At 45.1% G+C, this 18,737-nt stretch overlaps 1 protein-coding gene across 2 annotated transcripts in view; it reads left to right on the plus strand.

Annotated features, from left to right (window-relative positions):
* LOC143766340 (uncharacterized) overlaps positions 1 to 18,737 on the plus strand; it is a 393,805-nt gene that overhangs the window by 348,879 nt on the left and 26,189 nt on the right. Inside the window, exon 1 of one of the 2 annotated variants that reach the window (XM_077253954.1) lies at positions 6,643 to 6,728. The exons of the other annotated variant lie outside the window; for it this stretch is intronic. The gene's annotated coding sequence lies outside the window, so the exon portion shown is untranslated. Of the gene's footprint in view, positions 1 to 6,642; positions 6,729 to 18,737 lie in introns of those variants that run through there. 2 annotated transcript variants of the gene reach the window in all.

An 18,737-nucleotide genomic window follows, 5' to 3' on the forward strand; every position in this document is an offset into this window, starting at 1 on the left:
ACCCCCAGGTGCTTCACAGAAGTTTATAACGCAGAGCCGTGAAAATAAAAAAATAATTTTTCTTTCCTCAAAAATGATTTTTAGCCCAGAATTTTTTATTTTCCCAAGGATAATGGGAGAAATTGGACCCCAAATGTTGTTGTCCAGTTTGTCCTGAGTACGATGATACCCCATATGTGGGGGTAAACCACTGTTTGGGCGCACGGCAGGGCTCGGAAGGGAAGGCACGCCATTTGGCTTTTTGAATGGAAAATTAGCTCCAATCATTAGCGGACACCATGTCGCGTTTGGAGAGCCCCTGTGTGCCTAAACATTGGAGCTCCCCTACAAGTGAGCCCATTTTGGAAACTAGACCCCCCAAGGAACTTATCTAGAAGCATAGTGAGCACTTATAACCCCCAGGTGCTTCACAGAAGTTTATAACGCAGAGCCGTGAAAATAAAAAAATAATTTTTCTTTCCTCAAAAATTATTTTTAGCCCAGAATTTTTTATTTTCCCAAGGATAATGGGAGAAATTGGACCCCAAATGTTGTTGTCCAGTTTGTCCTGAGTACGATGATACCCCATATGTGGGGGTAAACCACTGTTTGGGCGCACGGCAGGGCTCGGAAGGGAAGGCACGCCATTTGGCTTTTTGAATGGAAAATTAGCTCCAATCATTAGCGGACACCATGTCGCGTTTGGAGAGCCCCTGTGTGCCTAAACATTGGAGCTCCCGCACAAGTGACCCCATTTTGGAAACTAGACCTCCCAAGGAACTTATCTAGATGTGTGGTGAGCACTTTGAACCCCCAAGTGCTTCACAGAAGTTTATAACGCAGAGCCATGAAAATAAAAAAGAATTTTTCTTTTCTCAAAAATGATTTTTTAGCCCACAATTTTCTATTTTCCCAAGGGTAACAGGAGAAATTGGACCCCAAAAGTTGTTGTCCAGTTTCTCCTGAGTACGCTGATACCCCATATGTGGGGGTAAACCACTGTTTTGGCACACGTCGGGGTTAGGAAGGGAAGTAGTGATGTTTTGAAATGCAGACTTTGATGGAATGCTCTGCGGGTGTCAGGTTGCATTTGCAGAGCCCCTGATGTGCCTAAACAGAAGGAACTCCCCACAAGTGACTCCATTTTGGAAACTAGACCCCCAAGGGAACTTATCTAGATGTGTGGTGAGCACTTTGAACCCCCAAGTGCTTCACAGAAGTTTATAACGCAGAGCCGTGAAAATAATAAATGTTTCCTTTCCTCAAAAATATTTTTTTAGCCCAGAATTTTTTATTTTTGCAAGGGTAACAGGAGAAATTTGACCCCAAAAGTTGTTGTCCAGTTTCTCCTGAGTACGCTGATACCCCATATGTGGGGGTAAACCACTGTTTGGGCACATGCCGGGGCTCGGAAGGGTAGTAGTGACGTTTTGGAATGCAGACTTTGATGGAATGGTCTGCGGGCATCATGTTACGTTTGCAGAGCCCCTGATATACCTAAACAGTAGAAACCCCCCATAAGTGACCCCATTTTGGAAACTAGACCCCCCAAGGAACTTATCTAGATGTGTGGTGAGCACGTTCAACCCCCAAGTGCTTCACAGAAGTTTACAACGCAGAGCCGTGAAAATAAAAAATCATTTTTCTTTCCTCAAAAAAGATGTTTTAGCAAGCAATTTTTTATTTTCACAAGGGTAACAGGAGAAATTGGACCCCAATATTTGTTGCCCAGTTTGTTGTGAGTACGCTGATACCCCATATGTGGGGGTAAACCACTGTTTGGGCACACGTCAGGGCTCGGAAGGGAAGTAGTGACATTTGAAATGCAGACTTTGATGGAATGGTCTGCGGGCGTCACATTGCATTTGCAGAGCCCCTGATGGTCCTAAACAGTAGAAACACCCCACAAGTGACCCCATTTTGGAAACTAGACCCCCCAAGGAACTTATCTAAATGTGTGGTGAGCACTTTCAACCCCCAAGTGCTTCACAGAAGTTTATAACGCAGAGCCGTTAAAATAAAAAATAATTGTTCTTTCCTCAAAAATTATGTTTTAGCAAGTAATTTTTTATTTTTGCAAGGGTAACAGGAGAAATTGGACCCCAACAGTTGTTGCCCAGTTTGTCCTGAGTACGCTGGTACCCCATATGTGGGGGTAAACCACTGTTTGGGCACACGTCAGGGCTCGGAAGGGAAGTAGTGACATTTGAAATGCAGACTTTGATGGAATGGTCTGCGGGCGTCACATTGCATTTGCAGAGCCCCTGATGGTCCTAAACAGTAGAAACACCCCACAAGTGACCCCATTTTGGAAACTAGACCCCCCAAGGAACTTATCTAAATGTGTGGTGAGCACTTTCAACCCCCAAGTGCTTCACAGAAGTTTATAACGCAGAGCCGTTAAAATAAAAAATAATTGTTCTTTCCTCAAAAATTATGTTTTAGCAAGTAATTTTTTATTTTTGCAAGGGTAACAGGAGAAATTGGACCCCAACAGTTGTTGCCCAGTTTGTCCTGAGTACGCTGGTACCCCATATGTGGGGGTAAACCACTGTTTGGGCGCACGTTGGGGCTTGGAAGGAGAGGGAGCACCATTTGACTTTTTGAACGCAAGATTGGCTGGAATCAATGGTGGCGCCATGTTGCGTTTGGAGACCCCTGATGTGCCTAAACAGTGGAAACCCCTCAATTCTAACTTCAACACTAACCCCAACACACCCCTAATCCTAATCCCAACTGTAGCCATAACCCTAACCCCAACACACCCCTAACCACAACCCTAACCCCAACACACCCGTAACCCTAATTCCAACCCTAACCCTAATCCTAACCCTAATCCCAACCCTAACCCTAATCCCAACCCTAACCACAACTGTAACGCCAACACACCCCTAACCCTATCCGTAACCCTAACCACAAGCCTAATCTTAACCCTATTTCCAACCCTAGCCCTAATTCCAACCCTAACTCTTATTCCAACCCTAACCCTAAGGCTATGTGCCCACGTTGCGGATTCGTGTGAGATTTTTCCACACGATTTTTGAAAAATCTGCAGGTAAAAGGCACTGCGTTTTACCTGCGGATTTACAGTGGATTTCCAGTGTTTTTTTGTGCGGATTTCACCTGCGGATTCCTATTGAGGAACAGGTGTAAAACGCTGCGGAATCCGCACAAAGAATTGACATGCTGCGGAAAATACAACGCAGCGTTTCTGCACGGAATTTTCCGCACCATGGGCACAGCGGATTTGGTTTTCCATAGGTGTACATGGTACTGTAAACCTGATGGAAAACTGCTACGAATTCGCAGCGGCCAATCCACTGCGGATCCGCGGCCAATCCGCTGCGGATCCGCGGCCAATCCGCTGCAGATCCGCGGCCAATCCGCTGCGGATCCGCGGCCAATCCGCTGCGAATCCGCTGCGGATCCGCAGCCAAATCCGCACTGTGTGCACATGCCATAACCCTAACCCTACCCGTAACCCTAACCCTACCCCTAACCCTAACCCTAGTGGAAAACGAAAAAAAAAAAAAAAAAATATTTTCTTTATTTTATTATTGTCCCTACCTATGGGGGTGATAAAGGGGGGGGGGGTTAATTTATTTTTTTTTTATTTTGATCGCTGTGATAGAACCTATCACAGCGATCAAAATGTACTTTTAACGAATCTGCCGACTGGCAGATTCGGCGGGCGCACTGAGCATGCGCCCGCCATTTTGGAAGATGGCGGCGCCCAGCGAGGAGGCGGACGGACACCGGGAGCCTCGGTGAGTATAAGGGGGGGAGATCGGGGCACGGGGGGGGGCGTCGGAGCACAGGGGGGTGGCATAGCAGCACGGAGGGAGCGGGCAGGAGCACGGGGCAGCGGAGCACAGGACCGAGGGGAGCGGAGCACAGATCGGTCGCTTGGGGGGGCGATCGGTGGGGTGGGGTGGGGTCACATTAGTGTTTCCAGCCATATTGCAGCATCGGCCATGGCTGGATTGTAATATTTCACCAGTTTTTCAGGTGAAATATTACAAATCGCTCTGATTGGCAGTTTCACTTTCAACAGCCAATCAGAGCGATCGTAGCCACGGGGGGGTGAAGCCACCCCCCCCTGGGCTGAAGCACCACTCCCCCTGTCTCTGCAGATCGGGTGAAATCGGAGTTAACCCCTTCACCCGATCTGCAGGGACGCGATCTTCCATGACACCACATAGACGTCATGGGTCGGATTGGCACGGGTTTTCATGACGCCTACGTGGCGTCATGGGTCGGGAAGGGGTTAACATACATGCGGATAAGTTGACATATAATTGCACTTTGGCATTTACAAACACTTATTCCATCTATAGAATATTGACTTCCAGTTTTCGCATGATTTGCGCTTGCGTATTGTATTCGCTCGTTTCTATTCTATACAGCGCATGCGCTAATTACCACTTACGTTCAGGAACAGGCCGGACTATTGACTTCCGGTCTGTACATGGTTCGCGCATGCGCATTGCACTTGGTAACCTTTGCTTGGTACACAAGCTGTTTCAGGGTGAGTGTCTTTTTTGCACCTGCGCAGTAATGACGGCAGGACGCCATCTATTTGGATCCATGATCGCTCACCAGCTGCTGTGATTTAATGATGATTTGTTCTTATTTAAAGACCGATTGTTAGATTTCTCTGCACTTACCTTGGGAAAAACACCGTGTGTGTCGATGCGCGTAGGTCCATGCACCTACATAGCCAGCTTGCTTGCTCTAGGGGGCGACTACCTGACTGGGTTAGGGTTAAAGTTAATCTGTAAGCTCAAATTGGTGGGCTATGTAAATACCCTGTGTCCGGTCAGATAGGCGGTGTTTTGTCTTCTTTCCTCCACCCCATCCTTCCCCGCTGTTCGCAATATTTTCGGAAATTTGAGTAGTTGACCTCCATAGTTCGTAGGTGCGCAAAGCAATCTTGCCTCGCGCACACGCCGTATGCTTTGCCCAACTGCGGGAAAAGCCGAAAAGCATTACTGCGCATGTGCCGGCACACTATGCTTCGGAAGTATTTCTCTGTGTTCTGGGACTCTGTGTTTTGTCTTTGATCTTGTAATAAAATTTTGTATTTGACATTGAATTATCTTGATGATCCTTGACTTCTTGCATATACTTTTTTCTTCTTTTGTGTAATGTTTAACTTGATATGGATTAGGTGATCCCAGTTTGTGTATTGATTGGATGGTGCCCGCTGACACACTTATTACTTACAATGTACCTGTTTGTTATTTGAATAATTCTTTAATAAAAATCGAATGTTGGAAAAAAAAAGACTGACCGTCAGTTCATAAACAGAAAACAGGTGTGAACAGGTGCTTACTAAGAGTAGCCATCTCCATATATAACCAGCAAATACAGTAGCACTCTGTGGCGATAGAGCATGAAAACATGAAATATAGGAAATTTGAACTGCATTACTGCTCTAGAAAATTGGAAAAATTGAGAATACCTAGCGCATAAATTGGCCAATTCATGGGTACCTGGCAAAAATGATAAGGTGACTCTTGTTGCTAGTTACCTGCCTAATGTGAATGCCCTCTTAGGCAGAAGTCCACATTTCTAATTAGAGCAGGATCCTACCTTCCCATATAAATGTAGACTTCAGTCTAGGAAAGGATTCACACTAGGCAGGTTCCCACCAACGAGTATCGCCTTATCATGGCTGTCGGGTACACATGAATTGGCCAATTTATGCTATTCTCAATTCTCCCTCAATCTTTGTAATACTACTGTACACGGATATGTTCCTGGTGAGAATCCAAATCAGGAGAGAAAATTACAGATTGTCAAGGGAAATCACAAGAAATCTCCCAATGTAATCAGAGAAATATCATTCAGAAAGTTGTGAGATCCTGTTAGTGCATTGCGGACTCCGAATGGCCGGACGAGATTTCTGAATAATCCTCAGACTGCAAACATGTAATTTTCTACTAAGGATGAGTATCAAACTGTAAGACCCTCTAAGGGTAAGGTTAGAAAACCATTTAGGCTGATTTGTAGTCACAGCTCCGCTCCGTACACTACACACACACACACACACACACACACACACACACACACACCTCCATTCCATACACGTAGAACACACACGGCTCTGCTCTGTACACCCCATACACATGCAGCTCTGCTCCGTACACACGCGGCTCTGCCTTGTACACCCCATACACATGCGGCTCTGCTCCGTACACCCCGTACACATGCGGCTCTGCTCTGTACACCCCATACACACGGCTCCGCTCCGTACACCCCGCACACACACAGCTCCGTTCCTTACACCTCGTACACACGCGGCTCCGCTCCATACACCTCGTACACATGCGGCTCCGCTCCGTACACCTCGCACACACACACGGCTCCGCTTCGTACACCTCGTACACACACGGCTCCGCTCCGTACACCTGGTACACACGTGGCTCCGCTCCGTACACCTCGTACACACGCGGCTCCGCTCCGTACACCTGGTACACACGTGGCTCCACTCCGTACACCTCGTATAACTACATCCACACTGTAAACCCCTCCTGACCCCACACATAAACTTCCCCTCATCCAGCACCATGACAACCAGCACAGCAGAGTCCTGCATTCACTGAGGCCCCTGATCATGTGACCCCTGACTCCTCCCCTCCTGTGACCTCATCACAGGTCCTGTGCACACAGAGCAGCCATATATGTGGAGTGCGGCTCTGTGGGTGGAGGTCGGTGCTGGAGGCTCCACACCAGAACTGTAGCAGGTACAGACCCCAATATCCACAGGTGTCCCTTCTAAGGCCGGCGTCACACTAGGCGTTTGAAAATATGGCCATTTTTTACGGCCGTAATACGCAGAAATGTTCCCAAAATATTGATCCGTATGTCATCCGTAGTCAGGGTGTGTCAGCGTATTTTGCGCATGTCATCCTCCGTATGTAATCCGTGTGGCATCCGTGCTGCGAGATTTTCTCGCAGGCTTGCAAAACCGACATACAATGGATCCATGGTCTCAAATATTCGTTAAAACATATATACAGTATATATATATATATATATATATATATATATATATATATATATATATACTAGATGGTGGCCCGATTCTAACGCATCGGGTATTCTAGAATATGTATGTCCACGTAGTATATTGCCCAGCTACGTAGTATATTGCCCAGTCACGTAGTATATTGCCCAGCCACGTAGTATATTGCCCAGCCACGTAGTATATTGCCCAGTTACGTAGTATATCGCCCAGTTACGTAGTATATTGCCCAGTGACGTAGTATATTGCCCAGCCACGTAGTATATTGCCCAGTGACGTAGTATACAGCACAGAGCCACGTAGTATATTGCACAGCCCATGTAGTATATTGCCCAGCTACGTAGTATATTGCCCAGCCACGTATGACACAGGTTAAAAAAATAAAAAATAAACATATACTCACCTTCCGCAGGCGCGTTGTAGCTCTGTCGCCTGCGTGGGGTGCAGGCGGCAGCTTCCCATCCCAGGGTGTGATGACGTCGCGGTCACGTGTCTGTGTCGCGGTCACATGACCGTGACGTCACGGCAGGTCCTTCTGCCAGACCATCCGTGCCACCGGAACGTGCCGCTTGCATCGCGAGGAGCGGGAAAGGCGGCGTAGGTGAGTATATAATCATTTTTTATTTTATTTTTTGTTTTTAACATTAGACGTTTTTACTATTGACGCCGCATAGGCTGCATCAATAGTAAAAAACTTGGTCACGCAGGGTTAATAGCGGTAACGGAGTGCGTTACCCGCGGCATAACGCGGTCCGTTACCGCCGGCATTAACCCTGTGTGAGCGGTGAGCGGAGGGGTGTATACAGGCGCCGGGCACTGAGTGCGGGGAGTAAGGAGCGGCCATTTTCTTCCGGACTGTGCGCATCGCTGATTGGTCGTTGCAATGGTCGTGGGCGTTTTGCCACGACCAATCAGCGACTTGGATTCCATGACAGACAGAGGCCGCGACCAATCAATATCCGTGACAGACAGAAAGACGGAAGTGACCCTTAGACAATTATATAGTGTGTGTGTGTATATATATATATATATATATATATATATATATATATATATATATACTTTATTTATATACTTTACTTATATTTCATTCAGCGCTAGATAGCAGATAAGCCGGTAATTCAATTGCCGGCTTTTCCTATCTCCTTCACTAACCCGACAGGATATGAGACATGGTTTACATACAGTAGACCATCTCATATCCCTTCTTCTATTACATATTCCTCTTTACTAATGTAAGAAGTGTCTTGGTGTCAAATTTGGGGGCTCTAGCTATTAAATTAAAGGGATAAATCGCGAAAAAACTGGCGTGGGCTCCCACGCAATTTTCTCCGCCAGAGTGGGAAAGCCAGTGACTGAGGGCAGATATTAATAGCCTAGAGAGGGACCATGGTTATTGGCCCCCCCTGGCTAAAAACATCTGCCCCCAGCCACCCCAGAAAAGGCACATCTGTAAGATGCGCCTATTCTGGCACTTAGCCTCTCTCTTCCCACTCCCGTGTAGCGGTGGGATATGGGGTAATGTAGGGTTAATGTCACCTTGCTATTGGAAGGTGACATTAAGCCAGGTTAATAATGGAGAGGCGTCAATTATGACACCTATCCATTATTAATCCAATAGTACGAAATGGTTAATAAAACACACACACAAATAAAGACACATGGTGTTTTAATATTTTACTATACTCTCAATCCACCTGAAGACCCTTGTCACCTGAAATAAAGTTAAACAAAACAAACAAAAATATTCCATACCTTCCATCGCTCTGTCTTGTCCCATGCTGTAAATCCATCTGAAGGGGTTAAATCATTTTACACCCAGGAGCTCTGCTAATGCAGCTGTGCTCCTGTCTGTAAAACTTGGTGAATGAATAGAATGCAGGGGAATGTACTGTAGTGACCTCGAGTCGCAGTGATGCGCCCTCTGCTGGATGAACTCATATGAACTCGAGCGTGAGAAAATATTCTGAAAAGTTCCCAGGCTCGAGTTCATATGAGTTCATCCAGCAGAGGGCGCATCGCCGCATTTTCTTTCTCCGCCCTTGGTGTGTGTCCCCCTTGGGGTGTGTGTGTGTGTGTGTGTGTGTGTGTGTTTGTGTGTATATATTATATATATATATATATATATATATATATATATATATATATATATATATAATCAAAAAAAGAGGCAGCACTCCATATTCCAAAGTGAAAAAATGTGCAGGACTTAATCACATCTTAAGGCGACGTTTCAGCTCGCAATGAGCTTTTCTCAAGCAGTGAATATGTCCATGTGCTCCATCTTTATACATATCCTAACCATCCTCAATTACTATAAGGTGCTATTCATTATAAATTAAGGTGCTATTGTGCATGTGTTACTTGCATAGAGTGCTAATTAAAAACATATTGCTATCACCCTTTTAAATTTATACAATTCTTATTAGGTATAGCGCTTCTACTTTACCTTTGTGGAAGCATGTTCGGTATGGAGGACGCCATTCTGTTTACTCAGCGTCCAACTGGACCTACTGCGCATGTCAGATGCGTCACCGCTGTGAGCTGACTAGCCGGCCAATCAGCCGTATTGTGTGGCTCCTACTGATTGCGCATGCGCGCGTCATATCCAAAACGCCATATTTGTTGTGGTAATCCATCATTACTAGCAGACATGCTAGTCATTTCACATATATTTCCTGCATCACCATATGGACTTGTTTTAGGTGTAATCTCCCACCCTGACGCTCCGGACGGCACCTTACTCAGGCTGTCTCCGGGAGTCATGTAGTGATTTGCATACGGCAATTAACCTCTTCAGGTCCATATACCGCAGCAACACTACACAAGGTAGTAACACCCTAGTCCTGGTTATATTTTACTTCAATATATCATACCTGATCATGTCGCTATCAACTCACATGCGGTATATTAAATAGTAATTAATGAATGACAGACTCATAAATTTCTTTCTACCATACATAATTTTATTAAAGGAAGGAAAAATATTTTTGATTTCTTTTAAATTTAATCTATATTATATTCATCCTCCACACCGATATGCTCCACCTGGTACAAATTTTCAAGTGTTGATACATCTAAAAAAATAAGAATAAAACATACAAATAATTAAAGATATACTCTATAGCAGGTAATATCTCTAATACAGTACCAATAAATCTCCACTACTAACTGATCAAATAAGGAACACATATTTATCCTAGGTAATAACATTTATATTAAAATCCACATTCAACCCCCTTGATTTCAGGGTGTTCAATTCGTAGATCCACATGAGTTCTTTTTTCTTTAAAATTCGCTCCCTATCCCCCCCTCTCCTTTGGATAGGTACTGCATCTATGATTTTACATTTAAGATCCCTTTCGGAGTGATTATGTTCTGTGAAGTGCTTGGGAACCGGGAGGTCTGTTCTTTTTTTCCTAATTGTATATCTGTGCTGGTTCATCCTGACCTTGAACTCACATGTTGTCTCTCCTATATACCACTGATTGCAAGGGCACATTAATAAGTAGATGACATGGTCCGTGTTGCATGTCAAAAACTGCTTGATCCAATATACTTTTTTTGTTTCAGGATGTTGAAATGTGGACCCTTTTACCATGTGTACGCAATTCACACATCCTAAACAAGGGAAACATCCTTCTCTATTTTTACCTGTCAGGGTTACTTGGGTACTTTTTTTGAACGATCCTATGTCTGATTTGACTAGGTAATCTTTGATATTTTTATTTTTCCTATATGAGAATAGAGGTGGTCTTTTAAATTCTTTTATGCCTGGGAGGCATTTTGTTAACATCCCCCAGTGCTTTTTTATGATATTGCCAATTTCCCTACTCTCTTCTACATAAGTTGTTACCATTGGTATCCGTTCCAAATTTTTTACCCTCCTATTATTTGTTTTCTTTTTGATCAATTCTCTTCTATCCAATTTCAGAACCCTCTCTTTAGTATTCGCCAGGAGTTCCCTTGGATATCCCCTATTCTGAAATTTTCTTAAGAGGGAATCCATTACCATATCCACCTCATCTTCACTCTGAACAATTCGTCGCACTCTAAGCAACTGGCCAAGTGGTATGGACCTGACCATGCTGCGTGGGTGTTGACTGTCGTATGCTAACAAATTATTTCTATCGGTACTTTTTACAAACAAGGTGGTAATCAATTTATTCTCTATTTGTTTAATTAGTACGTCTAGAAATTGTATTTCTACTCCAGACGACACCAGCGTGAACTTGATCGTCTGGTCTATAGTATTTAGGAAATTGAGGAATTCCTCCAAAGTATCCTGTGATCCCGTCCAGAGGAGGAACACATCATCCACGTACCTCCACCAGACCAGCACATGCTGGAAGTGGCTGGACGTGTAGATGTGCTCCTCCTCCAGCACTTCCATCACCAAATTTGCATACGAGGGGGCCATGTTGGCCCCCATTGCCGTTCCTCGTTTTTGCATATAAAAAACATCTCCAAATAAAAAATAATTTTGCCTAAGTATAGTTTCCAGTAGTTTCAATATGAACGTCCTTCCTTCCATGGTATATTCAGCCATATTTAACTTCTTTTCTACCGCCTTTAATCCCCGTTCATGGTCTATAGATGTATACAATGATACAACGTCAAAGGAGGCTAAAATTACCTCTTGATCCAATTTAACCCCTTCTAATTTATTAAGGAAGTCTGTTGTATCCTTTACATATGACTTTCCATTTTTCACAATGGGGTTGAATACTTTATCTAAAAAGATACCAATTTTGTTAAAAATTGACCCTACCCCCGATATAATCGGGCGACCCGGTGGGTTATCTAAGATGGAGCTTTTCTCAAGCAGTGAATATGTCCATGTGCTCCATCTTTATACATATCCTAACCATCCTCAATTACTATAAGGTGCTATTCATTATAAATTAAGGTGCTATTGTGCATGTGTTACTTGCATAGAGTGCTAATTAAAAACATATTGCTATCACCCTTTTAAATTTATACAATTCTTATTAGGTATAGCGCTTCTACTTTACCTTTGTGGAAGCATGTTCGGTATGGAGGACGCCATTCTGTTTACTCAGCGTCCAACTGGACCTACTGCGCATGTCAGATGCGTCACCGCTGTGAGATATGGAAATAGCGGTACTTAGCAAGGGACTATCATTTAGCCCAAGCTCACATGTGGACTGGTTTGGGCTACAATTGGACTTGGGACAATTTTTTAGGAGAATTAAACTGAAGGAATGGTTCTTTGATAAGGATCTCTCAGGGAAAGAAAAAACAAGTGAATTTGATCTTAAGGGGGTTGAGTTGAGGAAGGAGAGTAATTTTAGTCCTCCAACAAGTTCCAGTGTAGTGGAGGCATTTGAAAAGGCAGTGCTTATGGACGTCGAAACTTTGAGGAGTAAAACTGTAAAGGGATACAAGTATCCTAATGTCTTGAAAGAGGAATATGCAGCATTGCAGGATCTTGTCCATGACGGCGACATCGTAGTCAAACCCGCTGATAAGGGGGGCGCTGTCGTCGTCATGGACAGGACAATGTATGTAAATGAAATTAGGAGGCAATTACAGGATGAGAGTGTGTATTGTCAAATGGAGCATGACCCCAAATATAATATTGGTAGAGAGATCAAAATGATACTAAAAGAAGCATTTGAAGGAGGCATTATAGATCAGGATTTACAAGAGTACTTATTAGTTGAATACCCACGGACTCCAGTCCTATACGTAATACCAAAAATACACAAGACCTTAGATAACCCACCGGGTCGCCCGATTATATCGGGGGTAGGGTCAATTTTTAACAAAATTGGTATCTTTTTAGATAAAGTATTCAACCCCATTGTGAAAAATGGAAAGTCATATGTAAAGGATACAACAGACTTCCTTAATAAATTAGAAGGGGTTAAATTGGATCAAGAGGTAATTTTAGCCTCCTTTGACGTTGTATCATTGTATACATCTATAGACCATGAACGGGGATTAAAGGCGGTAGAAAAGAAGTTAAATATGGCTGAATATACCATGGAAGGAAGGACGTTCATATTGAAACTACTGGAAACTATACTTAGGCAAAATTATTTTTTATTTGGAGATGTTTTTTATATGCAAAAATGAGGAACGGCAATGGGGGCCAACATGGCCCCCTCGTATGCAAATTTGGTGATGGAAGTGCTGGAGGAGGAGCACATCTACACGTCCAGCCACTTCCAGCATGTGCTGGTCTGGTGGAGGTACGTGGATGATGTGTTCCTCCTCTGGACGGGATCACAGGATACTTTGGAGGAATTCCTCAATTTCCTAAATACTATAGACCAGACGATCAAGTTCACGTTGGTGTCGTCTGGAGTAGAAATACAATTTCTAGACGTACTAATTAAACAAATAGAGAATAAATTGATTACCACCTTGTTTGTAAAAAGTACCAATAGAAATAATTTGTTAGCATACGACAGTCAACACCCACGCAGCATGGTCAGGTCCATACCACTTGGCCAGTTGCTTAGAGTGCGACGAATTGTTCAGAGTGAAGATGAGGTGGATATGGTAATGGATTCCCTCTTAAGAAAATTTCAGAATAGGGGATATCCAAGGGAACTCCTGGCGAATACTAAAGAGAGGGTTCTGAAATTGGATAGAAGAGAATTGATCAAAAAGAAAACAAATAATAGGAGGGTAAAAAATTTGGAACGGATACCAATGGTAACAACTTATGTAGAAGAGAGTAGGGAAATTGGCAATATCATAAAAAAGCACTGAGGGATGTTAACAAAATGCCTCCCAGGCATAAAAGAATTTAAAAGACCACCTCTATTCTCATATAGGAAAAATAAAAATATCAAAGATTACCTAGTCAAATCAGACATAGGATCGTTCAAAAAAAGTACCCAAGTAACCCTGACAGGTAAAAATAGAGAAGGATGTTTCCCTTGTTTAGGATGTGTGAATTGCGTACACATGGTAAAAGGGTCCACATTTCAACATCCTGAAACAAAAAAAGTATATCGGATCAAGCAGTTTTTGACATGCAACACGGACCATGTCATCTACTTATTAATGTGCCCTTGCAATCAGTGGTATATAGGAGAGACAACATGTGAGTTCAAGGTCAGGATGAACCAGCACAGATATACAATTAGGAAAAAAAGAACAGACCTCCCGGTTCCCAAGCACTTCACAGAACATAATCACTCCGAAAGGGATCTTAAATGTAAAATCATAGATGCAGTACCTATCCAAAGGAGAGGGGGGGATAGGGAGCGAATTTTAAAGAAAAAAGAACTCATGTGGATCTACGAATTGAACACCCTGAAACCAAGGGGGTTGAATGTGGATTTTAATATAAATGTTATTACCTAGGATAAATATGTGTTCCTTATTTGATCAGTTAGTAGTGGAGATTTATTGGTACTGTATTAGAGATATTACCTGCTATAGAGTATATCTTTAATTATTTGTATGTTTTATTCTTATTTTTTTAGATGTATCAACACTTGAAAATTTGTACCAGGTGGAGCATATCGGTGTGGAGGATGAATATAATATAGATTAAATTTAAAAGAAATCAAAAATATTTTTCCTTCCTTTAATAAAATTATGTATGGTAGAAAGAAATTTATGAGTCTGTCATTCATTAATTACTATTTAATATACCGCATGTGAGTTGATAGCGACATGATCAGGTATGATATATTGAAGTAAAATATAACCAGGACTAGGGTGTTACTACCTTGTGTAGTGTTGCTGCGGTATATGGACCTGAAGAGGTTAATTGCCGTATGCAAATCACTACATGACTCCCGGAGACAGCCTGAGTAAGGTGCCGTCCGGAGCGTCAGGGTGGGAGATTACACCTAAAACAAGTCCATATGGTGATGCAGGAAATATATGTGAAATGACTAGCATGTCTGCTAATAACGATGGATTGCCACAACAAATATGGCGTTTTGGATATGACGCGCGCATGCGCAATCAGTAGGAGCCACACAATACGGCTGATTGGCCGGCTAGTCAGCTCACAGCGGTGACGCATCTGACATGCGCAGTAGGTCCAGTTGGACGCTGAGTAAACAGAATGGCGTCCTCCATACCGAACATGCTTCCACAAAGGTAAAGTAGAAGCGCTATACCTAATAAGAATTGTATAAATTTAAAAGGGTGATAGCAATATGTTTTTAATTAGCACTCTATGCAAGTAACACATGCACAATAGCACCTTAATTTATAATGAATAGCACCTTATAGTAATTGAGGATGGTTAGGATATGTATAAAGATGGAGCACATGGACATATTCACTGCTTGAGAAAAGCTCATTGCGAGCTGAAACGTCGCCTTAAGATGTGATTAAATCCTGCACATTTTTTCACTTTGGAATATGGAGTGCTGCCTCTTTTTTTGATTATATTTGAACTTGGATGATCGGTGGACTGGTTATCTGGGGGCCTTGCACCCAAAGATAAGTATACCTGTGCTGTTCCCCTTTTTTTACTATATATGGATCGCCCCCCACACCGCCGCAGGGCCGAGGGGTACCCGGAGCCGGGCCTCGGGGATCTCAGTCCTGGGGGTTGTCACGGTGGCTAGACCCGGTCCGTGGCCCTGTCTGTCAGTGGGGGACGTCCAGTGCAATAAGTGGTGTTGTGACGGTGCAGTTGTGGGGTGCAGGTCGCGGTAAATAACGAGGACACCAGGTTGCAGTCTCTTTACCTCTTTACTGGAGATCTCTGAGTCCTCAGTCCAGAATACGGTTCACCAGGCTGCGCAAGTCCGGCCGGTCCAATGGCACCTCCAGAGTTCACTTCACAGGTGGAAATCGGTGCCTTCCTTCTTAGCGCTAAGTGTTGTAGTCCTTCCCTGCTGTGCTTACGGAAAGTACCCCACAACTGTTGTGTCTGTTTCTTAAGTTCCCTCACAACTCGATTAAATTATGTTCTTCTAATCGTCCGTCCCTTCCTGATGTTACAGTTAGAACGGCACCCGTTTGTCGGGTAGGCCTGGAGTTCTTCCGGGACCCTAGAGACGCCCCTCTCCCGCAATTGCCCCCCAAGACTTCATAGGTGATATGTGTTAGACAGCCCGCCTTAAACTGACTGTCCTGCCGCTGTTTAGAGTATTGCTTGAAGCTGAATGTTATAATACTCCCTTGGCGTTCCGGCCACCGGTAGTGCGCCTCAGTAGGGTGTTGCTCCGGTCTTACAGCACGACCCCTACTGGAATTCTCCTATCGCTTGATCTCGTTTCTCACTCAGCACAATCTATCTCGCTTCTAGTCCTTTCTTGGGCCCCGCCGCTTCCCGGAGCTGGCGCGGACCCGTTACGTTCTTTCCAATGCCAAGCCTCTGTCAGGATCCCACCCCTGACAGAGACCCTACTGTCTCTTCCTCCACAACACCCTCTGCCACTAGGTGTTGCTTCGTCCAATCCAGTCAGCTTTCTGATCTAACTTCCTGCCTGACCCCCAGTTTACCCACTATGGTGGGGAGTGGCCTAATGAATAGCACCCTTAGCTCCCCCCGGAGGCCCGGCTGTGAAATGTATTGGTGTCTGTGATACCTGATCAGATGAACTCCTTCAGTGCCATCGGACGCACCGTAGCTCCCCATAGTGGCGGAGCCACAGTACTGCAACGACCAGGACTCTGGGGCGCTGCACTCCCCCCTGGTTAAACACAGTACTCCGGGACTGGGAAGAAAACAACAATACAAGTTAGCAAAAAGACATACAATTTTGTTGAGTGCAATAACAATAAGCATATTTGAACAGAGCTTCCCTTTATGGGAGGTGAGGACACTTGAACGTTACAAACATGGTAAAATACCATAGCAACATGCTATAATTAACTTTTCTTACCCAACCGGGTATTCTACTAAGTGCAAAAATTGTTGAACAATAATTTAACTTTGCCTTTAAGGACATACACTCTTAATCCACTAAAGACCTTCCTATAATCACATTATAAGGTATTTTAACTTTTTCATTCTCCTTCTTTAAATCTGCAGGACCGCCTGTCCTATCGGCACCAGACCTACTGCCTCTCCTTTCAGTTACAGGACCGCCCCGTTCAGCCAGGGCCTACTGCCTTTTCAACTACTATACACAGTATAGAACATAACATTTCTTTCAGTTTTAGAGCACTGAGCCATCTCTTCTTGACTCCTATGAGAACTCACTACCTAACCCCTACGGGTTTTAGCAGCAAAACAGCAAGGAAATAAACAGTTAACTATTTACAGTTTCAGGTTTCCGAGGCTTAGTTGGACGGCTTCCAGGGCTGCACCTGGCACTTTACCCCTCTTGGCCCGGGAAGGGTGAAGTCCAGGGTTGCACCCAGTGCTGGACAAACGCCGTTAATCCGTCTCTCATGTACGGTTAGGTCATGCACAGCGATGGAGGTCTGCGCAGCTTGAGTAGGGGCATTTGCGGCAGCAGAGGCAGCGGATGCTGCAAGATCAGTCACTGGAACGGAGTCAGCAGCTGTGGCACCAGCAGTCACGGGAGTGGTGTCAGTCATCAGGGCAGGGTCGTCCTTCATACCTGCTTCAGATGCGGTCCCTCCGGTGCCGGTCTGCTCCATCTGCGCTGGGGTCTGGAACGCTGGTTGCAGGGCCTTGTGCTGCGACGTTGTCATCTCTGCTTGCAGCACCTCGCTTTCCGGCAGGGCCTTGCTTTCTGGCTTCGGAGCGCTGGAACTTCTTTCTTGCTCCGGACCAGACGAGGCTGCCGACAGACGTCTGGCGAGGCTCCCGATGATGGTCTTCTTCCATCCGGCCTCAGTGCTCAGCTGCATCCGCCGTGGTTGGTGGATCAGCTCGTCCGCTCCGGTCTGCAGGAGGTCAGCGTCAACTGTGGAGGTCTGGCTGCGATGCCTCTCCGGGTAGCTGGGGGAGTCCTCGGCTCCGACCCCACGCTCCGGCTCCGGGCGGCTGGCCATGGCGTCCTCCATGTTGCTCGCTTCTTCTTCCTGGTCCTTTTCCCGCTCTCTTCTTCGTGGGCGGTTTCGTTTTCGTTGTCTCTGCCCACCATTAAGGATCAAGAGGCGGATCTCGGCTGCTGACGGACACGTCCTCAAGGGGCCGAGATATTTAGACTGGACGGCCATTGTCTTTCGCGCTCTTCAGCTTGTTCACGCCCACTTCCACGCCCTTCTTCTTCTCCTGCGCTCTCCTTAGCGCTGTAATGGCGGCGGTTTTGGCGGGAACTTCTGGCGGCAAGTGGCAACACACAGTCCTTGTAATAAAGCACAGTCCAAGCACGATAAATCACAGTTCCAAGGCACACATGACCTGATTCTTCAGGCTTAAGTAGATCCTGTTCGTGACGCCAAGTTGGATCGCCCCCCACACCGCCGCAGGGCCGAGGGGTACCCGGAGCCGGGCCTCGGGGATCTCAGTCCTGGGGGTTGTCACGGTGGCTAGACCCGGTCCGTGGCCCTGTCTGTCAGTGGGGGACGTCCAGTGCAATAAGTGGTGTTGTGACGGTGCAGTTGTGGGGTGCAGGTCGCGGTAAATAACGAGGACACCAGGTTGCAGTCTCTTTACCTCTTTACTGGAGATCTCTGAGTCCTCAGTCCAGAATACGGTTCACCAGGCTGCGCAAGTCCGGCCGGTCCAATGGCACCTCCAGAGTTCACTTCACAGGTGGAAATCGGTGCCTTCCTTCTTAGCGCTAAGTGTTGTAGTCCTTCCCTGCTGTGCTTACGGAAAGTACCCCACAACTGTTGTGTCTGTTTCTTAAGTTCCCTC

This window comes from Ranitomeya variabilis, chromosome 4, assembly GCF_051348905.1.
Source record: "Ranitomeya variabilis isolate aRanVar5 chromosome 4, aRanVar5.hap1, whole genome shotgun sequence".
Lineage (NCBI taxonomy): Eukaryota > Metazoa > Chordata > Amphibia > Anura > Dendrobatidae > Ranitomeya > Ranitomeya variabilis.